Source organism: Triticum aestivum, chromosome 3B (assembly GCF_018294505.1).
Source record: "Triticum aestivum cultivar Chinese Spring chromosome 3B, IWGSC CS RefSeq v2.1, whole genome shotgun sequence".
Lineage (NCBI taxonomy): Eukaryota > Viridiplantae > Streptophyta > Magnoliopsida > Poales > Poaceae > Triticum > Triticum aestivum.
Window position 1 is genome coordinate 473,111,872 of NC_057801.1, and position 12,368 is coordinate 473,124,239.

Consider the following 12,368-nt stretch of genomic DNA (forward strand, 5'->3'; position numbering starts at 1 on the left):
GTCCGCCTCTGGGGTCCACTCGAATGGCTCCTTCCTCTTCATTAGCTTGAAAAACTGTAGGGCACACTCCCCCAGCGTGGAAATGAAACGCCCAAGTGACGCAGCCTGCCAGCTTCTGCATCTCCTTCAAGGTCTGTGGGGGGCTCATGTCCTCTATCACCTTGACCTTCTCTGGGTTGGCCTCAATCCCTCTGTGTGATACCAAGAAGCCCAGCAGCTTGCCTGAGGGGACCCCGAACACACACTTCTCGGAGTTAAGCCGAAGATCCACCTTGCACAGGCTGGCGAATGTCTCCTCCAGATCTTCTATCAGGGTCCTAGCCTCCCGAGACTTCACCACTGTATCGTCAACATAGGCCTCTGCGTTCCTCCCGAGCTGCAAACCCAAGGCGATATGCATCAGTCGCTGGAAGGTTGCCCCAGCATTACGCAGCCCAAAGGGCATGCAGGTGTAGCAGTACACCCCGTAGGGGGTGAGGAATGTCGTCTTCTCCGCATCCTCCACGGCCATCTTGATCTGGTGGTAGCCGGAGAAGGCATCTAGGAAGCACAATAGGTCGCATTCGGCGGTGGAGTCAACGATCTGGTCAATGCGAGGGTGTGGGCAGGCCTTGTTGAGGTTGGTGAAGTCGACACACATGCGCTCCTTCCCTCCTTTCTTGGGGACGATGACGGGGTTCGCCCGCCACTCCGGGTATCGTACCTCTCTGATGACCCCTGTGGCTTGTAGCTTACGGGTTTCCTAGATGATGAAGGCCTGCTTCTCGGTGGACTAGCGGCGAGCCTTCTGCTTCACTGGCCGCACGTTTGGACATACCCTCAGGTGGTGCTCGATTATCCCCCTTGGGACCCCAGCCAGGTGTTTGGATTCCCAAGTGAATACATCCTTGTTGACTTGCAAAAATTTGATCAATGCCTCCTCTTGATCCCAAGGGAGGCCAGCCCCTATGGTGAAGGTGGCGCTAGCTGCCCCATCCTCACAGACTAGCACTTGCTTCATCTTGGATCGGTCTTGGGAGAACAACTGCTTCTTCTTGGCCGGTTCTGCCTCTGGGGCCTCCTGACAACTCTTCTCATCGGGCAGCGCGGACGCGACTGTCCTGAAGGTGATCTTGAGGGCCTGCAGCGCGCCTTTGGTGTCCCCCACCACCGTGAGGACAACATTGCTGCCAGGCATCTTCATGAGATGGTACGCAGGGTGGGTCACAGCCATAAACTGGGCCAAGGCCAAGTACCCCATAATAGCATTGTACGGCAGGTCAATCTTGGCGATGTCGAAGTCGATGAGCTCAGTGCGGTAGTTGTCGTGGGTCCCGAAGGTGATAGGGAGACGGATTTGCCCCAGGGGCCTGGTGGAACTGCCGCCGACCCCGAAGAAAGGCTTGGAGGAGCGGAGCCGGCTAGGCGGCATGTGGAGCAGGCCAAAGGCCTCCGGGGAGAGCACGTTGAGGCCGGCTCCGCGGTCGATGAGGGTCCTGGTGATCGCCATGTGGAAGACGGTGTGGGTGCAAAGCATTGGGAGCGCGCCTGCTCCCGTCGTGGCAGAGGGATGATCCTTTGGGCTGAAGGTGAGGTCGGCCTTGGGCACCGCCCATCCCGGGGGGAGTGAGGGAGTCCTGGACTAGGGGGTGTCCGGATAGCCGAACTATGATCATCGGCCGGACTCCAAGACTATGAAGATACAAGATTGAAGACTTCGTCCCGTGTCCGGATGGGACTTTCCTTGGCGTGGAAGGCAAGCTTGGTGATACGGATATGTAGATCTCCTACCATTGTAACCGACTCTGTGTAACCCTAGCCCTCTCCGGTATCTATATAGACTAGAGGGTTTTAGTCCATAGGACAGAACAACAATCATACCATAGGCTAGCTTCTAGGGTTTAGCCTCCTTGATCTCGTGGTAGATCCACTCTTGTACTACCCATATCATCAATATCTATCAAGCAGGAGTAGGGTTTTACCTCCATCGAGAGGGCCCGAACCTGGGTAAAAACATCGTGTCCCTTGTCTCCTGTTACCATCCGCCTAGACGCACAGTTCGGGACCCCCTACCCGAGATCCGCCAGTTTTGACACCAACATTGGTGCTTTCATTGAGAGTTCCTCTGTGAGGTCACCGATAGGCTTGATGGCTTCTTCGATCGTCAACAACAACGACACGGTCCAGGGTGAGACTTTTCTCCCCGGACAGATCTTCGTATTCGGCGGCTTTGCACTGCGGGCCAATTCGCTTGGCCATCTGGAGCAGATCGAAAGCTACGCCCCTGGCCGTCAGGTTAGATTTGGAAGTCTAAACTTCACGGGTGACATCCGCGGAGACTTGATCTTCGATGGATTTGAGCCACAGCCGAGCGCACCGCACTGTCACGATGGGCATGATTTAGCTCTGCTGCCGGACAGTGCCCTAGAGGCCGCACATGAGTCCGCTCCGACCCTTAATTCGGAGCCGGCTGTGCAGATCGAGGACGGGTGGCTAGACACCGCCTCGGGGACTGCAACCTCTACGGCAATGGAGCCGAATACTGACCCTGTCCCTTGTGAAGCTCGTGACTCCGAGGTGCCGGACTCCTCGCCGGACTCTGAACCCCTCGTGCCCCTACCAATCGAATCCGGTAGGGCGCCGATTATGGAGTTCACCGCTGCGGACATCTTTCAACACTCACCTTTCGGCGACATCTTGAATTCGCTAAAGTATCTCTCGTTATAAGGAGAACCCTGGCCGGATCACGGTCAGGACAGTTGGGATGCGGACGACGAAGAAATTCAAAGCCCACCCACCACCCACTTCGTAGCCACTGTCGACGACCTAACCGACATGCTAGACTTCGACTCCAAAGACATCGACGGTATGGACGACGATGCCGAAGACGACCAAGATCCAGCGCCTACTGGGCACTGGAAAGCCACCTCATCATATGACATATACATGGTGGATATCCCAAAGGATGGGAGTGGCGAGGGAACAGCGGAGGAGGACCCCTCCAAGAAACAGCCTAAGTGCCAGCGTCAGCGGCGCCGCTCTAAATCCCCCCACAGCAAGAATGGAGATTCCGGCACCGGAGATAATAACACCCCAGACAGTGCCGAAGACAACCCCCTCCAGCAAGATTCGGCACAGGAGGACGGAGAAGCCAGCCCTCAAGAGAGAGCGGCAGACGAAGAGGTAGAGGATGATAATTACATGCCTCCCTCTGGAGACGAGGCAAGCCTCGATGACGACGAATTCGTCGTGCCTGAGGATCCCGTCGAACAAGAGAGTTTTAAACGCAGGCTTATGGCCACGGCAAGCAGCCTCAAGAAAAAGCAGCAACAGCTTAGAGATGATCAAGATCTGCTAGCCGATAGATGGACTGAAGTCCTTGCGGCCGAAGAGCATGAACTCAAACGCCCCTCCAAAAGCTACCCCAAACGCAAGCTACTCCCCCGATTAGAGGAGGAGGCATATAAACCTGCATCACCAGCGCACAATACGGCTGATCGACCACCCCGTGGCCGCGACAGAGAGGCCTCTAGGCCCTACACTAAAACCGTACCCCGGCATCGCTCGAAAAGCACAAAGCCACAGGGGAATGCTCCGGACTTGCGAGATATATTGGAGGATAAGGCAAGACAATCAAGATCGATCTACACATCGCGTGGGCGCACCATGACACGCGACGACAACCGTCGCACCGGACACAGCAATGCCGGCCGGGCCGAACACAGTAGACAAAGCTCGTTTGAGCTACGTCGTGATATAGCCCAATACAGAGGCGCCGCACACCCACTATGCTTCACAAATGAAGTAATGGATCATCAAATCCCCGAAGGATTTAAACCCGTGAATATTGAATCCTATGATGGCACAACAGACCCTGCGGTTTGGATCGAAGACTATCTCCTTCATATCCACATGGCCCGCGGTGACGATCTTCACGCCATCAAATACCTCCTACTCAAGCTTAAAGGACCAGCTCGGCATTGGCTTAACAGCTTGCCAGCAGAATCAATTGGGTGTTGGGAGGACCTGGAAGCCGCATTCCTTGATAACTTCCAGGGCACGTATGTGCGACCACCAGACGCTGATGACCTAAGCCATATAATTCAGCAGCCAGACGAATCGGCCAAACAATTCTGGACACGGTTCTTAACTAAGAAAAATCAAATCGTCGACTGTCCAGATGCGGAAGCCCTCGCGGCCTTCAAACATAACATCCGCGATGAGTGGCTTGCCTGGCACCTGGGACAGGAAAAGCCAAAATACATGGCATCCCTCACATCACTCATGACCCGCTTCTGCGCGGGAGAGGACAACTGGCTAGCCCGCAGCAACAACCTCAGCTAAAATTCTGGCAGTCCAGATACCAAGGACCGCAACGGCAGGTCGCATCGCAACAAGCACAAACACCGCATTAACAGCGACAATACTGAGGACACGACAGTCAATGCCGGATTCAGAGGCTCCAAACCACTACAAGAAATATGTCAACTTGTGACCACCACTATTGGTCACTAAAAGGTCACTGTTTTCAATTTGTGACCTTTTTGTGACCAAAAACATAAGGTCAAAAGCTGAGGGTCGTTAACTGACTATAGCGACCTTCTCTGTGAGAAGGTCGTGGATGTTTACGACCAAAATATTCCTACTGTGGCGTTTTGGTCACTAGCAATCTCCCCAGGCCACGTAGGCATCCAGCGTGGCAAGCTGATGTGGCACAAGATTCAGCCCGGTCCAATTCGGTTTTCTACATGGGCCGAGCCCAACAATTCGGCCTGTTTAGTGTATTTTTCTGTCAATTTCTGCACGGGCCATACTTCCATATTATGGGGCCTCGGCCTTTTTTGCAATATATTTATTTATTTATTTCTGAAGTTTTTTTTGTTTCACTTTTTAAACAGACCAATGCTTGTTGGGCTGTGGCCTTTTTCAACCCAATTAGTTGTCCACTATTAGATCTCGGATTTTGAAATAAATGTTTGGACAAAATTGTTTGGGCACAAGACCTCTTTAATCCAGTTACACACACACATCCGACATTGTTTCATATTCAAATCAGGAAAACTCAATGTCGAATTCAAATAATCCATCATACACATCACATAACACATCTCCCAGGTTTAGATAACATAACAAAATCATCTCAGGAATACATTTACTTACACAGGAATTATGGCACATCTACTACTATCCTAACATTTACGTATATGCACGTGTGCTTGCTTGACCGGCGCATGCATCACTGTAGCAGCCAAGCAAGTAGGCATCTTTGACGTCTACTCACAACTTTCCTCGCACTAGAGAAAGAATCAAAACAAAAAATATTAGTAACTTTAAATCATAAAGTATATCCACATCACACAGAAGCCAAATACTATGAATTGATGATTAGTAGACACAGACATGATTCAGCTACGTAATGGCTACCAGAAGCAAGTGACAAGTGTGTAAGCAAGCTGCTAGTGTACACAAGGTGATTGAGCTCCTGCTGTTTAGTACGCATACACGGTAGGCTACTGCTGCTAGTGTTCTAAACCAACAGAGCATGCTATAGGAGCAAAAAATAGGGAGCTAGGGCTAGAAGATGGAGCCAACCACCAGAGAGCTTGTGTTCGCCGCCGTACAAAGCCGCCATCACGCCAGTCGCCTCAAGAAGCACCACCGCGCCGGAGATGGTGCCAGACATGTGCAAGAGCAGAGCACCTGCTGCATCCATTTTCGAATCGAACAAGAACAAAAAATTAGGAAGGGCTGCAAACAAATTAGGAAGGGTTTCAAAAAAGGACAGTTATTTAGAATGACAACAAAAATTCAGCTAGTACCATGCTTTTCGTTCTCCAGCTAGTTAAAATGAGATACTCATTCATACAAGAAAACATAGACACAATATGAATATTCATTGCACAAGTGCAAGTCATGCAAAATACTTCACTGCAACACATTGCGCCTAAACTTCGCATAAGATATAATTGATAAAGATCAGTTTGCTGCTACTGCCATTGGAAAACCGGCACCGAATTGAGCGGTAATAGAGATATATTTGATAAAAATCAGTTTGCTGCTACTGCCATTCAAAATCTAACTGACCAACTGGTTCGAACACTAGGCAAAGTAAGACAGAAACAAGTAAATCGGCACCGAATTGAGCGGTAACAGAGAGGGGAGGGGAGACGTGCAACTTACAGCATCATTCATGGACTTCCACTTCTAACCACCATCCTTGCCAATCTGCAATTCAACATACCTAAACCATATCAGGACACAAAATTCACAAGGAAACTCATCTCGCAGCACCACCAGTTCAAACGAACAACGAGACAGAGGCGGATGGGGGACGGTTACCACGGAGACCAGCTTGACGCCGGGGTGCTTCTCCTTGTACTCCTTCCTGAAGTTGTCCCCGCAAAGACGAAGCACGCACCAAATCCTGGTCAGGATGCCACGCCACACCACAGAAGCAACACGAATCGAAACAGGAACCAAGACTTGGACTCACATGAAGATGAAGTAAGCGCTCGGGGGCGCGTGGGCTTGTTGGGGTCCTTCTCAGCCTTGATCTTCTTCACCGCAAGCCTGCGCCACCACAACGGAAACAACAACAGCAAACCAAACCGAGTCAGAACCCGACGTGAAATAGCAGCAGCCACTACGGGAAACAAAAACAAGACGGGGAGACGAGGGAGGGAGGGGTCGGGACCTGGGGTTGCTAGCGCAGGAGCCCACCTTTGTTAATATGTTAAAGAAAGTTGATTTGCCAACATTGGGTAACCCCACCTGCATGAAACATCAATAGTAAACTTCATATATCCTCTTATTCCTCTACTTGGCAATAGTAGAATAGTGCACCAATCATCTCGTGCGCGAGGAAGTCCTTGTCGTCCACTGCGAAGCAGCAGGATGCTGGTGGAGCATCCCTCACCGAGCCTCCAGGAAGTTTTGCATATAGTTAGAAAACCTGGAAACGTACAGGATGGACTACCATAACATAGCATTAAAGAAAGGAAAGCCCACAGAATGAAAACTGGGTCGCTAACTTGACTATCATCCCCTCCAATTTGTTTTGGATGAGGAATTACCTTAATATATGGTGCTGCAGTACACCTATTTTTCTAAATGAAATTAAGCCTACCACTTCCTGCTCTCAGATTTCAGTTCATTTCTAAACTCTGCATTCTATTTATACAAGCACATCTAATATTCTACTATATATGCTAGATTATTGTTACCTTACTAAGCTCTTAATTATTATTAGTTTATAATGGAAATAAAGTACCCTAATGCATCCCCTATTAAATGACATTACAAACTACAGTGTGTGTGTGTACTGATATGTTTACCCACATGTTGTGAAGCATGGAACATGACAAGAGAAATGCAAAGGATGCCCAACAGAACTCTTGCTCCATGGCATTATTTCTACTATAGTTGCAGACTTGGGAGTCCCACGTAGCTAAACCTTTTGTACATCATGATTTAATAAATAAGCTGAACGTCCTTTTAACCTACTAATGAACACTACCTAGGCACTATTCAAATCTAGAGTCAAAACAGAAGGCATTAATTAATTCCTAGGATTGACAAATGTAAACCAGCGACAAAAGTAAAGAGTGCTACATCTAAAACCTGCTGATGTCTGCTACAATGAATTCAATATGGAAAGTACCAACAAAATGGCAGTATCCTCTCACATAATTCAGACAACATGTATAGGATAATGTAGCAGTACATGCGTGTGAACAGAAACCAAGTTCATTATGGAAAGTACCTACAAAATGGCAGTAAAATGTTTTTCAGTTTTATGTTTAGTAGCAGAGGCAGCAAGTAGATCAGTCCATTTTTCAGTTCAGGGAAATTCAAGACAATTTAGAAATTCCTAATTATTTTATATCCACTACAGAAGAATTGGCAGATTATCCTCAAACTGCATTCTTTACAGTAAGAGGGATGCTTCACATGTATGCATCACTTCCATTCGTACGTGCTAAGGCCAATTCAAACCCCTGAGACTAGTTGCATTGAATCGTTCTACAGGGTAGAATCATTGTCCCAGATCTGAATTTTAGCTGCTATTATAACGCGAAATTGATTTTGGGTTTGGCGTGTGTGACACTGACTGCTGCTGAGAAACTGGCCATGGCCATGGTGGTTAATGCGAACGAAGATGGGCATGGAGGGGACGAGGGGCAGGGACTTACTACTTCGATGTTGATCCTGTAGACGACGTGCAGCACAACAGCTTCTCCTTGGCTGGCCCCCTTCCTTCACAAGCTGAAGCAAACCATACTGTAGCAGATCGGAGTGAGCAAACTGCAGAGAACGCATGAATCAAATGCGGGATGAAGGAAACCAGAAGAAGGAGAAGAAGAAGAGAAAGGGATTCATACCTAGCATACCATAGCCTCTCCTTGTGGACGTTGCGTTGCTGATCTTGCTCTTGAAGAAGAGGGTGCTGAGGATCCAGAGCTCGGTCGCCATGGCCGCCCACGCACGGGCTAGGGTTTGAGGCGCAAGGAGGGAGGGAGGGAGGGAGAGCTATGGAGGTGGAAGGAGGAGGGCGTGGTGGCGGCGGGGCTCCTCTCCTCGGCCGCGGTTTGGGCGTGGTGGCGGCGCGGATGCGGATTCAGAAACGCCGCGCGGTGCAGATCTGGCCCTATGGAGGGGAGGGGAGGGGAGCGGAAAGGAGTAGGCGCCGGCGGGGAGGAAGTTGGAGAGGAGTGCGGGCGGGAGGAGCAGGTCGAGGAGGACGATGAGGAGCCCGATGTGAGCCTGAGCAGAGGCGCAGGGACGAGGAAGGGGCGGAGGCGTCGGCGAGGAGCCAGCAAAGATGGCGGTGGAGGTGCGGCGCTGAAGGCGGGACGAGCGTGGCGGCCATGCGACGGAGGGCGCCGACTGAGGCCTCCGGGACGGGCGGAGGAGCGGGTGGTGGTGCGCGGGCGCGGGCGGCGGTGTCAGATCTGAATCGGCGGGGTGGCGGCAGTGATGTGGGAGAGGGAGCGCGTGAGGGAGGGACGGTGAGCGTGCATGGACGGCGAGGTGCGGCGTGGATCTGGGAAGCGCGGGGCGTGGGGAAGGACTGTGATGGGGAAAAGGGAGCGGCGGCGGCGATGGGGAGAAGGGGTCATGCGGTGATTCGGGAGGGGTTGGGAGAGAGGAGTGTGTGGGGGAGTCCATGGACGGCGGGGCGCTCCACCGGAGGGAGGTGGCGGCCGCGATCTGGAAGGGAGGAGGAGTGGTGTGCGGGGAGAGAGGGGCACGAGGACTCAAGAGAGCTAGGGTTTCGGCTTAGGTGGGCTTCGGGTGTGGACAGCCGTTGGATCCGGGAGCATCCGACGGTGATCCATCCACGATCCGCGTGAAACGCCCACGGACCAATCAAAATGCAGCACACGCGTATGATGTCATGACCATCTAAATTGGTCATAGTTAACTGAAAAATTGGTCATGGTTGATTAAAAATTCATTTTCCATCTTTCGAGTGCCCAAAATGAGTTCTTTTGTAAAGGATCTACCATATATTTATTTCAAAATTGTACCAAATCAATTTTATAAAATACTAGCACATATTTAATGCACAATTGACTAAATGGTTGGGTGTAAAAAGTTTTTATACACCTCTGGTGAAAAAGACAAATTTCGGTCGATTCAGCTGGAAGCGGGTCAAATATGAACTACAGTTGTCTCATAGTTTCCTCTTTATTTTTTCCAAAAATCATTTTAGGTACATAATCATACAGACACAAAAAAATTCCAAGATTCAACCACTAGCTAGGAACGGTCATGCCCGACGTTTTGACCGCATTTTGAAACGGGCATAAAAAATTCAAAAAACTTCAAAAAATTGGAAAACCTTCGCATTGTGTCATTATATGTGACCAAGTTTCCAGGAAAAATAATAAACTTGTAATACGGTAATTATTTTAAAAAAGTGTTCTCAGAAATGAGCTATCATGCGTGAAGATTCATGGCTTTCAAGCCAAATGATCTTAAGGCCACATTCATGGCATAGTTTGTTCAAATGATCTCATATTTTTCACAAGGGTACATCTTGGAATTCCAAACATTGTTTCCTAAGGAAGTTTTCATTTTCTTTGCACGGAAAATTCATTTTTCATTTTCCGAGTGCCCAAAAGGAGGTTTTTTTGGAAGGACTACCAAATAATTGTTGCAAAAATGGACCAAATCAATTTTATAAAATACTAGGCCATATATAATGCACAATTGACAAAATGGTTGGGTGTCAAAATTTTTGATCCACCTCCGGTGAAAAAGACAAATTCCCGTCAATTCAGCTGGAAGCGGGTCAAATTTGAACTGCAGCTGCCTCATAGTTTGCTCTTTATTTTTTCCAAAAATCATTTCTAGGTACATAAGTATCTGTTTAATCATACATACACAAAAAAATTCCAAGATTCAACCACTAGCTAGGAACGGTCATGCCCGACGTTTTGACCGCATTTTGAAATGGGCATAAAAAATTCAAAAAAAATCAAAAAATTGGAAAACCTTCGCATTGTGTCATTATATGTGACCAAGTTTCCAGGAAAAATAATAAACTTGTAATACGGTAATTATTTTAAAAAAGTGTTCTCAGAAATGAGCTATCATGCATGAAGATTCATGAATTTCAAGCCAAATGATCAATCTTATGGCCACATTCATGGCATAGTTTGTTTAAATGATCTCATATTGTGCACAAGGGTACATCTTGGAATTCCAAACAATGTTGCCTAAGGAAGTTTTCATTTTCTTTGCACGGAAAATTCATTTTTCATTTTCCGAGTGCCCAAAAGGATGTTTTTTTTGTGAAGGAACTACCAAATAATTGTTGCAAAAATGGAACAAATCAATTTTATAAAATACCAGGCCATATATAATGCACACTTGACAAAATTTTTGGGTGTCAAATTTTTTGATCCACCTCCGGTGAAAAAGACAAATTCCCATCAATTCAGGTGGAAGCGGGTCAAATTTGAACTGCAGCTGCCTCATAGTTTGCTCTTTATTTTTTCCAAAAATCATTTCTAGGTAAATAAGTATCTAGTTAATCATAGAAACACCAAAAAATTCCAAGATTCAACTAGCTAGGAACGGTCAAGCCTGCCATTTTGACCGCATTTTGAAACGGGCATAAAAAATTCAAAAAAATCAAAAAATTGGAAAACCTTCGCATTGTGTCATTATATGTGACCAAGTTTCTAGGAAAAATAATAAACTTGTAATACGGTAATTATTTTAAAAAAGTGTTCTCAGAAATGAGCTATCATGCGTGAAGATTCATGGCTTTCAAGCCAAATGATCAATCTTATGGCCACATTCATGGCATAGTTTGTTCAAATGATCTCATATTGTGCACAAGGGTACATCTTGGAATTCCAAACAATGTTGCCTGAGGAAGTTTTCATTTTCTTTGCACGAAAAATTCATTTTTCATTTTCCGAGTGCCCAAAAGGAGGTTTTTTTGTGAAGGAACTACCAAATAATTGTTGCAAAAATGGACGAAATCAATTATATAAAATACTAGGCCATATATAATGCACAATTGACAAAATGGTTGGGTGTCAAAATTTTTGATCCACCTCCGGTGAAAAAGACAAATTCCCGTCAATTCAGCTGGAAGCGGGTCAAATTTGAACTGCAGCTGCCTCATAGTTTGCTCTTTATTTTTTCCAAAAATCATTTCTAGGTACATAAGTATCTATTTAATCAGAAATACATGGTTTGATGGCGAGACATCGCGGTTTGGACGGTGGCCGAGGGCCCCAACACTAGAGCGCGTAAGCTCGCATTCCCGCCGCGTGGTCACCGCGTGACCGTGGCGTTGCCATGTGTTCTGGGCGGCCTAGGAATGTCTAGTGGGTTGGGCACTCCCCAGGTAGGTGCAGGAAGAAAATCACAACATAAGATTCTCACGAGGAGACCGATCGATGCTCAAACATGAATAAGCAGCCAAGTGTTTGATTTGCGGTACGGGAAATGCCCATGGCTAATGGGTGTGACTTTTGGCTGAGGATGATCAGTTACTAAGAAGACCATCTTCACAAATTTTCAGCTCAAAAGGAGGAGCCTAGGTGGTACTTGCTTTGCAAACTACCACACTGGACATAAATACGAATGTTGAAGCTCGGGTCAAATAATGAATGGATTGAGCTGGCATTTGGTGGAGGATGGTTATTTGGGCATAGGAAAGCACTGTAGAAAATGGTTACTATTTGGACATGCCAAAGTGGTACTTCCTTCACAAACTGTTGTTCTGAACAGAATAGGAAAATGAATATTTTCGAATTATTTTTGAACTAGGCAAGGAAGGTTTTTACATATTTGACGAAGATATGACCCAAAGAATTTATGAGATTTTTTTGGGAATTTTGGGAATGACAAAAATATAGGTTGCT